The sequence below is a fragment of the Diabrotica virgifera genome, chromosome 4 (assembly GCF_917563875.1).
Source record: "Diabrotica virgifera virgifera chromosome 4, PGI_DIABVI_V3a".
In the NCBI taxonomy this organism is placed as follows: Eukaryota; Metazoa; Arthropoda; class Insecta; order Coleoptera; family Chrysomelidae; genus Diabrotica; species Diabrotica virgifera.
In genome coordinates this window covers 103590290-103606497 of record NC_065446.1, presented here as the reverse complement: position 1 = coordinate 103606497, position 16208 = coordinate 103590290, and the positions used below count along the sequence as shown (strand labels likewise).

Here is a 16208-nt window from a genome sequence, read left to right as displayed (position 1 = left end):
GGCAGCTCAACACGGGTTCGAGAAAGTGGTCGTTTTTGTCGATATCAAATGTCTGGATTTGTTTAGAAAACAGAATATGTGGATGTTCTGAAAATATTGGTTGGATTTTTGATGTGTAATGTGACAACCTGTATTGAGAAAGAGTAGTGTAACTTTCACAGATAAGTGGAGTTTTTTTTTAGCCAATACGACTGTGTGAGTACTGAAACTGAAAGTTCATAGATAGGTGTTATATAACTTGCGGATTTGGAAAATGCTTTCTTGATGAACTTGATACTGATTAGTTGCCTTCTCAGTTGTAATGGTGGTTCTACGGCTTCTGCTTCCATAATATTTATTGGAGTTGACTTGAGATATCCAAGACATATTCTCAAGCCTTTGTTTTTTTTTTGGTTTTATATTTTATCTAAATGCGTTTGTGCCGCTGATCCATACAAATGACTACCATAATCCAGGATTGATCTTATCATGGTACTATAAAACAACAAGGCAATATTTGGGTCAGCTCCCCATTTGGTATAACAGAAAGCTCTCAGTATGTTAATAGCATTCTCAGACTTTTTAGTAATTTGATGTATACAGTCTTTCCATAGCAGTTTCTGATCTAGATTATAATCCTAAGTATTTCACAACTGTTTCTTCGTTCGAATTCATAATTAATCTGCTTGTACAAACTACATTTTGCTACTTCGGTTAACTACAAAAAGAAGTTGATCAGAACCACAGCAAACGCCAATACTAGCGACAAGCCAGTGACTTTTTGCGGTTGCCTTCGACTTCAAAAAGTGGTTCTGTCTGTCAGCGGCCTTAGAACATGCTTTATTTTTGAGAAGCAGTTCGAACGTCTATAAAAAAACTTTTTCTAAGATTTCTAAGACGCGAATTAAAACCTTATATAGCAAGGGTGGGCAAATACTTTTAAGCGCGGGCCAAAATGAAATTTTCAAAATGTCTCTCGGGCCGGAGGACTATACCCAGTATGTACGCTAATGTTTTTGGTGGAGGTTTTTCTCTGGCCAAGAAATTTTTTTCACAAAAATAAAAGTATCATTTTAAAGCATTTTGAGAATGACATTTGACTGTTAATAATAATAAAATGTCTTTCTGGTGTGTACATGCGAACAATTTGTTCCCAGTAAAATTACGAAATTTTTAATATGGTCCATTATATTAAGCCATTGCAAAATAACAAGGACCCAGATAAAAAATGAACTTCAGAAATTCGATCAAGAATAGAGTAATCAAGCAAGAGTAGCCTTTTTGAAGATGAGGAAATTTTGAGTAACCAAAGATTCAATCTGCAAATCTGATATCGGATGGAAAATGTTATGTCAAGTCAACCATCATAGATGAAATTTAAAGGAGGCAACTGATCTGGTATTGTCATGTACGACGTCAATGGACGAGGACAGGCTGCCAAAGCAAATTTTAAAATGGACGCCAAGGAAAAGAAGGAAGAAAGGAACAGAAATGATAACGCAAGTAAGTTGTTGCAGCAGCAGCAGCAGTCGATTATGAAGGGTAAAATCGTAGAAAAAGGGGTCCTGGTAGACGACAAATACCCAGGTCCTCGATTTTTGACCCTTCGCTTCGTTATCGAACGTATTCGCTTTGTATCCGTTTAGTATACGAAGCGAAGGGTCAAAAATCGAGGACCTGGCCGAAAAATATTCGCAACTGGACCGGGTTAAACACACAGACGCTTTTAAGAAAAGCAAAAGATAGATATTCATTATTTATACGAACACTAATACTGTTGATTTCAACAAAATCGCATAAAAGAGATTAAGAGCGTAGGCGCAAAATTTCGGACCAATGCTTTTTAAATGCAAATTTTTATCGAATCCTGACAAAAATAAAAAATATTTTTGGAAAATTACATTATTACCGAGGGTCTAAAGTCCCTTAGAATAAACAAAAAGTTTCTTTGAATGATATATTTGACATTAAAAATCATACTAAATTTTCTCTTTTTTTCACCTCTGTGATAAACATTATAGAAGTTTTCAGGGACTTTCGGCCCTCAGTAATAATGTAATATTTCATTCTGCCTTTAAAATTTTTCAAAAATACTTATTAGTTTTCTCAGGATTCGAAAAAAATGAATGCATTTAAAAAGCATTGCGCCTACGATCTTAAAAAAACTTGCTTGCGGAATTTTTCAATGGGCCGGATAAAGTAAGCAAAAGGGCCGAATCCGGCCCGCGGGCCGGCTTTTGCCCACCCCTGTTATATAGGATGAAAAAAATGCTACAAGGTTTCTGAATTTGTCTATTATAATCTTTAAGCCTAGTACAAACCAGTAGCAGATATGTTGCAAGATGATTTTATAAATATAAATATATATATTTATTGCTGTTGTGCAACAACAGTCATTGTTTTATTTGTTTTATTAAAATTTTGTAGACTTTCAAAAGAAAGACTGACTTATATATAGTTTTTCGGTTGGGCAATTCTTCTAATGATTGTATTTTTCTTTTCTAGGTAAATAAATCTAAACTGGACAAAGGCTTCATTCAATTCGGGCTCGTGTACGTGTGCTGCGTAAGTCTAAACCTTAATTTCTTTATGCGTTGTTCTACTCTGGTGGAAGTGTCGAATTTTGTTTTTTTATCGATCTTTTTACATCAGAGTAAAGTCTAGCATACATAAATACACATAAATAAATTATAATTACCCCAATGTATCTGTGAAAAACTCATCGATTTCACGTAAAAATCACAACTTCTAAATGGTCTACTTTTTGTTCAGAAAGTTTTTAAAAAATTTGAACTTTTAAAAAAAAAATTAGATTGCAAATTTATTATGCAAAATCTATTACGTCGATTTTAATGAAATTTGATAGACGGCTTAAGTATGCTATAAGAATTTTCTAAGCGAATTACTAAGGTTCTAAGTGGTTAAAAAACTTTGAAAAACAACAGGCTTATTTTGCCCCCTTATTTTGTATTTATTGCTATATTGCAGAAAGGGTAATACTGTAAGACATTTTTAAGCAGTCGTATATCATACAAAATTCAATTATCTTTATTTTATTTTTGTACGACTTTGTTCCAAAACGATCGTTTTAAAGTTATAAGCAAAGAAAGTAGAAAAAAATCGATGTTTTTAGAAATTTTTGAAATATTTTAATTTTTTTATTAATGTCCCGAGCATATTTGAGAAGGAGCATAAGTCAATATTATTATTGAAGTTGTCACCTAACTTTATCTATAAAAATCCGAATGCCACCTCTCACATCCAAAAATAGACGTTTACAGATCAGCCCTGGTCTAATTCTGATTTTGAAGTTATACTTCTTTAGGCGCTATTGAGAGTAAAATTTCATAATATTGCGCTCATGCGCACACAGACAGTATGTCGTTTAGTTGCTAAATCTTTCAAGTTATGTACAGTCCGTCTAATTTACTTACCGTTGCACGTCATTATCTACGCCAGAGATCTAAGTTGACATAGTTGCCAAAGTATAAAAAAAATCCTGGATCCATTTTAAATCAAATAGATCACATAATTATTGTAAACGTGGATTATACAACAAATCAAATTAATATTCAATGTAAATAAATAAAAACTTAAGAAATAGAGAACAACAATTAAGTTATAATTATTTAAGATTTGCAGTGCAAGCGTTTTTGCACTGCATTGTTAATAATTATTAAAAAAACGGCTCCGAACTCTTGGGAGAAGCCGATAGGTTTCTTTGTATATGTCTACAATAACAACTAAAGAAGTTGTCAGATACCTCGATTATTCCAAGTCGTGATAAAATTAGGTGAAATTTATATTTTTATAGTAGAGGATCTTTTTATAGTAAAGTAAATAATAAAAACAGTAAATATAATAGAACAGATACTTATAGTAAAGAATATAAACAAATATGAAGTGTCATCACCGCAACTGTCAAATAAATGTTACCAATTTATTCTAAAATGTCACCTTCGTTCGATTACAGTTACAGTGTGTTCTGACCAAAAATGTGCTTCATAAAAACGCTTTATAATCCATTTATACAAATTAAATGAAACATATTATTGTGTATTTCTTTAGGTTAACATTAATAGAAATCTTCAAATATTATTTCTACGCGTATATAATAAAATATGTCTAGTGGCTGTAATTCCAGTGTACTTGGCAAAATGATTCTAAAAAAGAACACACCTACCGCCAAATATTTCGTGTTGGTATCATGCGACGTCACAGGCTATGACGCGGATGACGTGCAACGGTTAGTAAATTAGACGAAGTATATAAATATATCAGTGCAAGAAAAGGTGTGAAAAGAATGTATTAGTGTTTTTAGTAAATATATTTATTATAATTTTTGTGTCTTTGGATTTGTCTTCCTCAGGAGTAAGATGAGTATTATTAAAACATTTTATTGTATATATTATACTTCACCTTGTCTGTTTGTTACCGTGAATTGTCATTAGGTACGTCCGAACCGATACAGACACAGTCCTCGTAGCGTATTTGCTATAGCATTCAGCCAGAGATCGAGAGGTCTTGAGTTCGAATCCGGAGCAATCCTGTACTTTTTTTATTTTTTTTTTTTTTTGAAAGCGGTAAGCTCAAAATATTAGTTTGGTGTTTAAAATAAATTAAAACAAACTGTTAAAGTATATTTATTTTTAAGACTTCATATAATAGAAGTATAACTTCTTACGTGCGTACAAAGTACACACACATTCTTTTTTTTTTAATAACAACAAGTAATTTAACTCGAAATTATCGAAATTAACGAGTTATTACAGGATGCTAAATGTCAGCTACATCGACCAAGTAAGTTTTTCAATTTATTTATTTCGGGGAAATTTAATATCTAAACAATAATTATTGTACTTGCCCAAACACTGACTGTAGAGGTATTATAAGATCGTAATCGATTTTTTGAGCCATAAAAAATCAGTATTTTATTAAAATTGTTATTAAAAAACCCATTTGCAAAAAGACAGTTACGAGGGTAGACCACAGTCTGCCCTCCAAATGTTATTTTAATACATTGTCTGTTATAACAAAATTGAACAAATCCATACGACTCTGGTTAGGGTGATTTTAGGTAAATTTTGCCTCTACAAACGTGAAACAATATTGCAGTACATTTTGACTATCTCCAAAGACATGTCATTCAAGAAAATAGAAACCTAATACTTAATTTTCGCTCGCTTGCATCTAAAACATGCAACTCTTTATGTATTTCTTAGAGAAATCAATAAATTTGTGTATCTGTCATCTCCCGTTTCTCGTTTCTATGGGTACCTTTGTCTCAATTCCAATTTCGAATAATCGGTAATAATAGTTAGAGGCATTCGAGAACTTTGCCGGAATTCATTATTCGCCAATGAACCACCGCTATAAACTCGAGTTATGCTACAATATGGTCCAGATTAAATTGGGATAATAAATCATTCCAGAGTTTTATTGTACTTTCCGAAATGTAGAATGTATTCCAAGAACAAATTACTGGCAGATCGATATTTATTTTATTAAGAGGCGATTTCTCTTTCACAAAAGGAAAGGGCTCGAAGAAGCAGTAGGGTTATCAATCAATGCAATATTTTTCTTATACAGTCTGTACAAAAAACAATACATATTACTCGGTCATATTTCAATTCCTGATTGTTCAATTTTTCACATGCAAAAAATAATATGTTATTTTTTACTGTGTTAAACCCATAATAGTCCATAAAGCCACTGCCCATCCGCTAGGAAAAATACTCCGATTCGGATTTTTTGCACAATCTTACTCAAAAAGGGGTCGTGTGCTAGCTCATTTGAAAGGTTATTTAATTCTCTACTCAGTAATTTAACAATTAACCTAATTATTTATACAGGGTGTCCAAAATAATTTGTTTTGAATTAAATTATTTAACTCAAAAAGAAGAATGTATGTAAATGTATGTAATGTAACAACAGGAAAAAAATGTTTATTTGATAAATAAACATTGCTTTTTGCTTAAATTCAATATTTAAGCTGCCACCCACCTGAATAAAGAATTGAATAACCTTTCAAATCAGCTAGCACACGAACCCTATTCTTATTTAAAAAAATCATCGATTACGTCATTACGACCAGATTGATGACATCACTAGTATGATATATATGTCAAAAAATCACAATTTAAAAATAAAAATCGGCCTGTCTCGGGATTTTTCTCCAGAGTGTCCTATTCTCGAAAAAATAAATTTATTTCATAATTTTGAACCCCTCTGTATTTATTAAACATCCATCGCTTTAATTATACATAATATTGTAAGTTTATCATAATTTTAAAACATTTAAAGTGTTTTTACCCACGTATTTTTGGTGGCTCAGCATGTGATAGACCTGTATCAGCACTGATCATGATCTTTTTAGATCGAAAACGTTCTATGATTTTGATGTAGCCCTCTAAGGGATTTTAATAAATATATACTTTGTTTGTACTGATTTTAACTTCAGTTAGGGATGGCGCTAGATGTTCCGTACAGTAGTTTCGCGTATTTATTGCTAAGTATGTGTATTCTTCATTATCGTGATCCATTATCTCTGTACTTTCTTCATTATCATTATTTGCATACTCCTCGTTTAATAATTATTCAAACTGTTGTTTCTAGTGTCTTACTATATTTCTTGGTAAGTTGTATTTACTAAAAAGTACCAAAGTCAGAATTAAATTTATTTTAATTAAAATACTTATTTTTTCAGTAATAAACAGTAGACAGAGAGCTTATACCATACCCCATGCTGTGGGTGAAAAAAACGTGTTATAATTCAGGAATTTTTTGAAACCTATCAGGTATTTAATCAGGTATAATCGATACGTTTCAGGTATAATCAGGAATAATTTCTACTAAAATGTAACCAAAAATTTTGTGCGCTTTTTATTTATGACGTTTTTTATTTGTTAAATTTGCAATTTATTTTGCTTAGGATATTCATTTTAGAGAAAAACTTTTAAATAGAAAGTTGTAGTAAATTAAAAAACCGACAATTTGAGCTATGGCAAGTTTAATTTCGTGAATTTGTTATTGCAAAACAGCCTGCGAAAGGTCCAAAATGGCCGTTTTTGCAATTGCATTATTTATTGTAAAAATACCTTTTTTTTTACTCTTTAAGGCTTTAAAAAGAAGATCTTTCAATTCTAAATATAAAAAAATTGTAAAGCCCGATTGGTGAACTTGTTGCTTAGATATTATAAATTGTTTATCCCGAGACGTCAAAAATCGAAGGCTATAACTTTTTGAAAAAAATCATAGAGAGTTAATCCTTAATCCACTCTCCTTCTAAAGACTTATATTTTCATAATATTCTGATCTAAATAAATGCATAAAACATTTTTCAACCTCTTATTTCGGGTTTGAAAATAAGGGGGCAAATTTCGTTATAAACATTTAGAACTGAAGCGGCTCCTATACATCCTATAAGTTTCTAACTTGCAGATTATTGTTGCTAAAGGCAAAACGAAGATTAATAGCATAAGGCATAATAAGGCAATAACAGATTAACGAAATTAAACTTGCCATAGCTCAAATTGTAGGTTTTTTAATTAACTACAACTTTCTATTTAAAATTTTTTCTCTAAAATGAATAACCTAAGCTGCAAAATTAAAAATATTTAAAAATTGCAAATTTAACAAATGAAAAACATTATAAATAAAAAAGCGCACAAAATGTTTGGTTACATTTTAGTAGAAATTATTCCTGGCATCGTCCTTTACAATACCTGATAGGTTTCAAAAATTCCTGAATTATATCCTGAAATCGACCTATTTTTCACCCACAGCTTGCACTATTATGTTGATTGTTTTTGTACACGTCTCTTTAAATTATAATCAACTTGCTATCCGAATCAACAAACAATAAGCACCCACCTATTCTAATACAAATGAGTATTATTCTTTCTATTTTCCTTGAAATGAAATTTTAATTTTGTTACAGTACATAAATCCTAGTAAAACAAATCACTGCTTGAAAATATTTCGAAAGCAATATAAACAAATCCTTCTTCATCGGAGCAGTGGCATTTGAGACTGAATTTACATTTCCCAGACTGTAATGCCACGACCACAACATATTACTCCAAACCCTCTTGGTAGATTTAAGACAAGCTTTGTAGTACGAGTACGTTCTTTAAAGGTAAAATATTGCAAAACCTCTAAATTTTAAAGAACCGCTTGGATTGACATGAAATTTGGCATACACATAGCTAACAAGTCAAAGAAAAAAAGTGATATTGTGCCGATGTGTGCTTTTGCCCTAGGGGTGAGTTTGACCCCCTTTTGGGGGTGAAAAATATATGTTCGAAATAAGTCCGGAAATGGATAAAATGACTAATTCCAAGCAACTTTTGTTTTATCGGTACTCACCGGAGGGACCGCAGACGTTCGGATACAATTAGCGTCTCTTTGCAAAGACAATGACGTCGACTTTGCAAAGTAACAAGACACTTACTCAACACACACACACTACACATTACACCTGAGTTAGTGATAAGTTATACAATTACGTGGCTAAAGGTTCTAGTTCTAAACCAAGGCCAGAATCAGAGAAAAAAAAAAACTTCTGTTTTATAAAGTTTTTTTCACCAAGTTAATAGTTTTGTAGTTATTTGCGAGTGAATATGTTAATTTTTCTACAAAAGAACCACGTTTTCAGACGGTTTTTCGTAAATAACTCAAAAAGTAGGTATTTGGTCGAAAAAAAAATTCTTATCAAAAATATAGCATGTAAAAAAGTGAAAAACATGGTGTATATATTAGGTCACTATACCTAGCAGATGCAGAGTTATATATAGCTAATGAAAAATAGGTTCATATTCGTCAAATTCCAAATCGAATATTTTAATGTGCCATAACCAGAAAACGAAGCACTTTTTTGGGGAAAACTCATTTTAACTTTTTTAAAGTGTTTAAAAAATGCTTATTTTTGTTTTTAAAAAAAATTTTAGCATCAAAAGTAAAAAAGTTACGCTCGAAATAAAGTTGGTCCCTTTTTTTGGTAAGAAATCGGTAAAATCACCCCCTAATTAGCATTTCAAATGAACTTAATTGTTACCACTTCACAAGTTTTTTACTCGCGTATGTATTGATCATATGATCTGTAAGTTTCATCGGTTCAAACTCCTTATTCTTGAAAGAGCTGTAGTTAAAAGGGCTTGAACGAGTCACTTATCACGAGTGTATGCAAATTTAGAAACACCGAATCCTGACCAATTTTTGTCTTCCAGAAAAACAAAAAAATACAAAATATTCAGAAAAGTAAAGCCGACTTTTTTTATTGTTTAAGACTTTTGGTATCTCTAACAATTTTTAAGTTATTTTGAAAAAAAGCATTTTTTCAAAATTGAAATTTTTAAAAATTTTACTTTAAAACCAATTCTTTTTAAGAATAAGCACTTTGAATCGATGAAACTTACAGATCATATAAACACAATATAAGTAAAGTAACTTGTTGCTAATTGGGGGGTGATCTTCCTGATTTTTCTTGTCAAAACAAAAGGGACCAACTTTATTTTGAGCGTAACTTGTTTACATTTGATGCTAGAATTTTTTTATAAAAACAGAAATAAACATTTTTTTAAACACTTTAAAAAAGTTGTGATGTGTTTTCCCCAAGATGTGTTTTCCTTATTCTTGAAAGAGCTGTAGTTAAAAGGGCTTGAACGAGTCACTTATCACGAGTGTGCAAATTTAGAAACACCGAATCTTAACCAATTTTTGTCTTACAGAAAAACAAAAAAATACAAAATATTCAGAAAAGTAAAGCCGACTTTTTTTATTGTTGAAGATTTTTGGCATCTCTAATCATTTTTAAGTTATTTTGAAAAAAAGCATTTTTTTCAAAATTAAAATTTTTAAAAATTTTACTTTAAAACCAAAGTTTTTCAAAAATAAGCACTTTGAATCGATGAAACTTACAGATCATATAAACAAAACATAAGTAAAGTAACTTGTGAAGCGGTAACGATTAATTTTATTTAAGTTGCTAATTGGGGGGTGATCTTCCTGATTCTTTTTTGCCAAAACAAAAGGGACCAACTTTATTTTGAGCGTAACCTTCTTACATTTGATGCTAGAATTTTTTTATAAAAACAGAAATAAATCTTTTTTTAAACACTTTAAAAAAGTTGTAATATGTTTTCCCCAAGAATGCTTCATTATTTCGATATTTCACATTTAATTATTCTATTTGGAATTTTTCGAATATGAACCTATTTTTCATTAGCTATAACTCTGCTTTTGCTTGGTATAGTGACCTAATTTATATACACCGTTTTTTTTTCACCTTTTTATAGGCTATAGTTTTGCTAAGAATATTTTTTTCGACAAAATGCTTACGTTTTGAGTTATTTTCGAAAAACCGTCTAAGAACGTGGTTATTTTAATGAAAAATGAACATATTCACTTGTAAATAACTCGAAAAGTATTGATTTGGTGAAAAAAACTCTATAGAGCAAAAGTTGCTTAAAATTAGTCAGTTTATCCATTTCGGGACTTGTCTTGGACATATATTTTTTTACCCCCGAGACGGGGTGAAACTCACCCCAAGGCAAAAACACAAATCGGCACCATATCACTTTTTTCTTTGATATGTTAGCTATGCATATGCCAAATTTCATGTCAATCCAAGCGGTTCTTTAAAATTTACAGCAAAAATCGTGAAAGAATGTACTATTTATTGACTGTATTGGAAGAAATAAATTATTTATTGCACAGAATAAATAACCACACAGAAGCGAAACTCCTGCCGAAAACGGTAACATAATTTTCATGCTCATGTATCAACGTAACTGGTACAACCTCACTTTTGCGACTGACGTGATAGTTGTTTATAGTTTTTTTTTGTGTGAATTTGATGGCCTTGGCCGAGCCAATTAGCCAGACATTTTGTTATTTTAAAAACAAACAAATTTGATTTTTCAATCAGAGGAATTTTTTCTGTATTTCTAACTCTAAATACATAACAAACTAACATTATTATCTACAATTATTATCTAAATAATACTCTGTTTTGGTTGTTCATTTTTTTTTGTAAATTTTTATTTTTTTTTTTGTATTTTTTGTTGCATTTTTTTTTATATTGTTAACTTGTTTTTTTTATTGTTGTTTTTTATAAATTGTTTTTTACTACGCTAAGACGCAAACCCGATTCAACCTCGCGGAGGTTTACATCTTCTTAGTTTTTTTTTCTTTTTTTTGCTTTTTTTTGCTTTTTTTCTGTTTTTTTTTTCTTTTTTTTTGCTTTTCTTTTTCTCTTTTTTTTTGTTCTTTTCTTTTTTCAATTATAATATACAATAATTACTTAAATCTACAGGGTTTAAAAAAAATAACAACAAAACAAACATGTTTGTTTTGTTTTAACAAACATGCCTGCTTTGTTTTAACAAAATTTCTTAAATACAGGGTAAATTTTATTGCTACAATCTATATTTACAGTTTTTGATATGTTCGTAAATTATTTTTAATATATTAATATCTTCAGAAAATATCAAATTGTTCAGGTAGACGGGAAGTGGAATTTTTAATATATTAAGATTATCATAAAATTTGTTTATATTTACTGATTGATGTGAACATTCGAGGAGAATATGTAGTAGATCACCTTCTTTTCCACACTCACAGTTAGGTGACTCTGTGAGACCCAAACTGTACAATATGAAGGGGGGTAAGAGCATGATTACATCTCAATCTATTTATAACTCTTATGAAATGGCGATTTGATACAGAATAAAACCATCTTTTAATGGGAATTTCAGGCTGCATTTGTTTGTAATTACTACCAGTTCTTGTGTTTCGATAATACCTTTGCCAATTTTCTTTTTGGTGTCGTCTACTAATAATATCAATATCCGAAATGGCTAGTAAGTTGTTTCTAGTTAAATTTTATATTTATATAAATATGTTTTATTTATATTTTATAGTTAAATTTTATATTTCATATTTAATTAATAACTACTTGTCAAAAATATTACCTAATTTGGAATGGTCTATTCCTTAGAACATCAAGTTATATTCTGTAACTGGTGTACAAGGTCAAATATTTCGGTCTTAACAAAATCAATGGAAACGACAGTCAGATTCGCTTCTGTGTGGTTATTTATTCTGTGTTTATTGTAATGAAAAATCAAGATATACCGACAAAGCTAATCAGATTGACAAAAATGACTATGGATTGATCTCGAGCTAAATTCACAATAGAAGAAGATATCACAAAATCAACTGCAATGGAAACAGGAATGCGACAAGGTGATTCCCTGTCAACTACACTATTCAACATAGCAGTAGAAAGAACAGTAAAGGCCAGCGGAGTTAAAGGAACTATACCCCACTCCTCAACACAAATAGTAGCATATGCCGATGATATAGTTCTTATGGGAAGAGATAAGGGTAGATTAAAAGAAACAGTAACAACAAATGAAGCACGGAAAAGAGATCTAGAAATTAACGAAGGAAAAACAAAATATCTACCTACTCTGCTCTAAAAGAGAAGATAACAAAACGAGAGAAATCAAGATAGAAAACTACACTTTCGAAAGAATTCAACAATTTAAATATTTGGTAGTACGAGTAATTGTAAATGGCAAAAATCATGCTAAAGAACAGGCAACTAAACATACTGGAGATATCCGAGGCTAATGAAGGACAAGAACTTATTCAGAAATACAAAACTGAAAATATATAGAGCTGCAATCAGACCAGTAGTTACAATACGCAGATAAGACAATGTGCCTCACAGATAAATTTGTAAAAAATTAAGAATAGTCGAAAGGAAAATCCTCAAAAGAATAATTACGGGTCCTATAAGAATGGAAAACGGAGCAGTGAGAAGAATTATGAGCCACGAACTAAGAGACATAATAAAAGGGGAAGGTATACTCGTAGTTAGATTTATTTAAGCGTAGTGACTGGGATCGTTAGGACACAGAGAGAAGGAAAAACAATCTACTGATTAAGAACCAGTTAGAAGCCAAAAACTGAAGGGGGAAGACCCAGAGCGAGATGGGAGGACTAGGTCATGAGAGATATCAAAATTCTGGAAATGAGAAACTGGAGTAAACTAGGCACATATCAAAATGAATGAAAAAAATTGTAACGAATGCCAAGTCATACAACAAGCTTGGACAATACATAAGAAGAATGCGGAGTGATTGACTGCAATAAGCGAATCAGAGGGGCGACTACGAACTGCGCCACGCTATCTAGGTACTTAGATAATATTTTGTAAACATATATAGTTTTTAAAGACTAAGTTTTTCAATCTAATAAAATATTTGTAAAATAAAATATTTTTAAAAGATTTTTAATTGAAAAACTTATTGGCCCATTTTCCTGGTGACACCTCCAAGGCTTCTACAATATGCAAGCCAGATGGATGCTGCAGTGAAGACAAAAGGGAAGGAATTCTACACTATGCAATTCACAACCCCCGTCTGCAGCTTGGTAAAGTTCCAACGGAAAATGGACCTAGTTACTCTATAGAAGTAATACTAATATAAAATAAAAATGTATACCATTTTTATTCAGTTGCTATGCGAAGCTAAAACCGTCTTAACTTTTACTTAGAATAGAGAGTGCAGCCTGCACTCTTATCGACGATTTCACCTCTTGTTAGAGGCTCTTCAGAGAATGCATAGGCTGCTTTCTCTACTCCAGGTAAAAATTTTTCGACATATATTAGTCCCCCATTGCAACTGACGTGAAGGTAGTAGGTGCGTACCGGCATCTGCTAAATGAAAGACTAAGTTTTTCAACCTAATAAGAATATTTGTAAAATAAAATATTTTTAAAAGATTTTTAATTGAAAAACTTATTGGTCCATTTTCCTGGTGACACCTCCAAGGCTTCTACAATATGCAAGCCAGATGGATGCTGCAGTGAAGACAAAAGGGAAGGAATTCTACACTATGCAATTCACAACCCCCGTCTGCAGCTTGGTAAAGTTCCAACGGAAAATGGACCTAGTTACTCTATAGGAGTAATTAGTGGAGTAACTCTGTATAGTTTTTATTTTACTTTATTGTATTCAAAAAGGAACCCAATTCCCAAAGCATGAGCGAAATTTTTAAATGATTAAATAATGAAACTATAACAATATAATCGAATAAAGTTTATTTATAAATCTACATTAACTTATATACAATAACAAAAACTACAGTTAAACAATAACAATGCTTAATTCTAATGTCTGATTAGTGATTAAAATAAGTAAGAGTGAACACTATATTTTAGATTTTAAAAGTTAGCTGCATAATAATTGCAAACTGACTAAGTCTAATTTAGTAATGTTTTGATTAATGTAATATTCATTTAGCCTATTTTCAATAATATCAACTTTTATTTTTGCCATTTTATCAAGTTTTTTTCGAATCTATGTGCAGTTCTAATTTTCACCTATACTTCTGCTTGAAAATTTAACAAAATGTCTGTAAATTTAAATATGTCAGGATGTTATTTATAAAAACATTCGTTAAATTTCGAGTAAATATAAGAGATGATGAATTTGAAGCCCACATGTAAGGTGGAAATGTTGTATCTTCCGTTAAATAATTATCAACTAGGTAATCACAAAATTGCAAAACTCTGTCATCATCTTCTGGCATAATATTTAAAAGTTCATCAGAAAAAAAGTCACCAACATCATTTGGATCTAAATAAGGAATGCCGAAAAACAATTTTAAATATTTTCCAATAACAGTTTGATTTTTATATTCCGAGGACAAACCTAAATTTTGAATTTTTCGGTACCAATTTTGTGTTAAATGAAATTTGCAACAAAAAATAATAATGTGCCACACTAACTTGGCTGCATTTTGAATTGCTATTTAAAAATCAGAAATTATTCGCTTCGGTTTGAAATTTAAATTCAAATCTGTACATATTGTTATTAATGTATCAAAAGTACTTTTGTACGATTGCTGTGATTTATTTGGTAATAAACAAAATACTAGAGGAACATAAAAACCATTTTTGTAGCCATGTATAGTAAACATCTGACAAAAATATTTAGAACAGTATTGAAAAGTTTCATCTACATACAAAGAATCTACATTACACAAAAAGTAAAGATTTGTGAAACAACCAAAAATTGCCGAATTATTTTTCGTAGATAATACAAAGTTGTCACCTGTATTTGTTTTTAAATTTAAGTTCATTAACACTTGTAGAACTTCTTCCTGTGACTTGGGCAATGATGGTGTGGATTTTCGTCTTGCAGCATAGATATTTCTTCGAACGCAAGAAATGTCTTTCGTCGTCAGCGGTAAATTGCTGAAATTTTCCTTCCTCAATTCCTTGTGGACAATCTTTCAGGGCAAAGACAAAGGTCTTTCACATATATCTTCTACAGCTTTCCTCTTTGTAGAATTACTAAAAATTTGCAGGTCAACGTGGATATCTGGAGCATGATTATGCTCCACCGATGCTTTTTCACGAATAACGTAATTTTCATCACCTTCCTTTGTGTACACACTTTTTGTTGACACCCTTTTTTGATGCATCGCCATCTAACTTTTCCATGTTTGGAGACATGCGCCTTTGAATATTTATATTCATTAATTATTAATAAAAGTTCTCCCCTTTGACTAAACATAGTCGTTGGATTCGCCATTTAAAAGTTAAACACTAACGGACAAAACCGGACACTATACCGTAATACTTGCAACTGAAGTGAATAACTGAAAATATTTATATTCCTACTTTCAACTATAATCAAATTTGGAATTTCCGGTCATTAAGACTTCATCCCCAACTTTCTCGGCGATGGGGCAGCAGGTACTTGGGATTAATGGGCCCAGGTAGTTCATGGGGCAGTTAGATAACGCCGAATCAGAGATCTATCAGTAAGAGCGGCAAACATTCCATCCGGAATGAAAAGCCTTGATGATTATGATATTTCCATCATATTTCTTGATGAGTTCTACTAAAAAGTACTTAAGGCAGAATTAAATGTATTTTAATTAAAATATGTATTTTTTCAGTAGTAGACAGAGAGCTTATATTATATTGACTATTTCACTAGACTGTTTTTAACTGATAAAACGGCATAGCAACGCTCCGTTTCCTACTGACAAAGCTCCTTAAGAGGAAATAGTAGCGATCAACAGGTAGCGAAAACGCGTTTCAAGATTGCGGCTGTAATTTTAAATATTTTTTCGAGATATTTGGCACACCCATTCGTAATATAATAAAGAATGGCAGTACAGAGCCCAATTTGAAAAATATATTAATAT

General features: G+C 31.2%; 1 protein-coding gene across 2 annotated transcripts in view; it reads left to right on the top strand.

The window, feature by feature from the left end:
• Positions 1–16208, top strand: part of LOC114326709 (protein-tyrosine sulfotransferase) — a 921489-nt gene that overhangs the window by 584767 nt on the left and 320514 nt on the right. Inside the window, exon 3 of one of the 2 annotated variants that reach the window (XM_050648297.1) lies at positions 2485–2544. The exons of the other annotated variant lie outside the window; for it this stretch is intronic. The gene's annotated coding sequence lies outside the window, so the exon portion shown is untranslated. The remainder of the gene's footprint in view (positions 1–2484; positions 2545–16208) is intronic. 2 annotated transcript variants of the gene reach the window in all.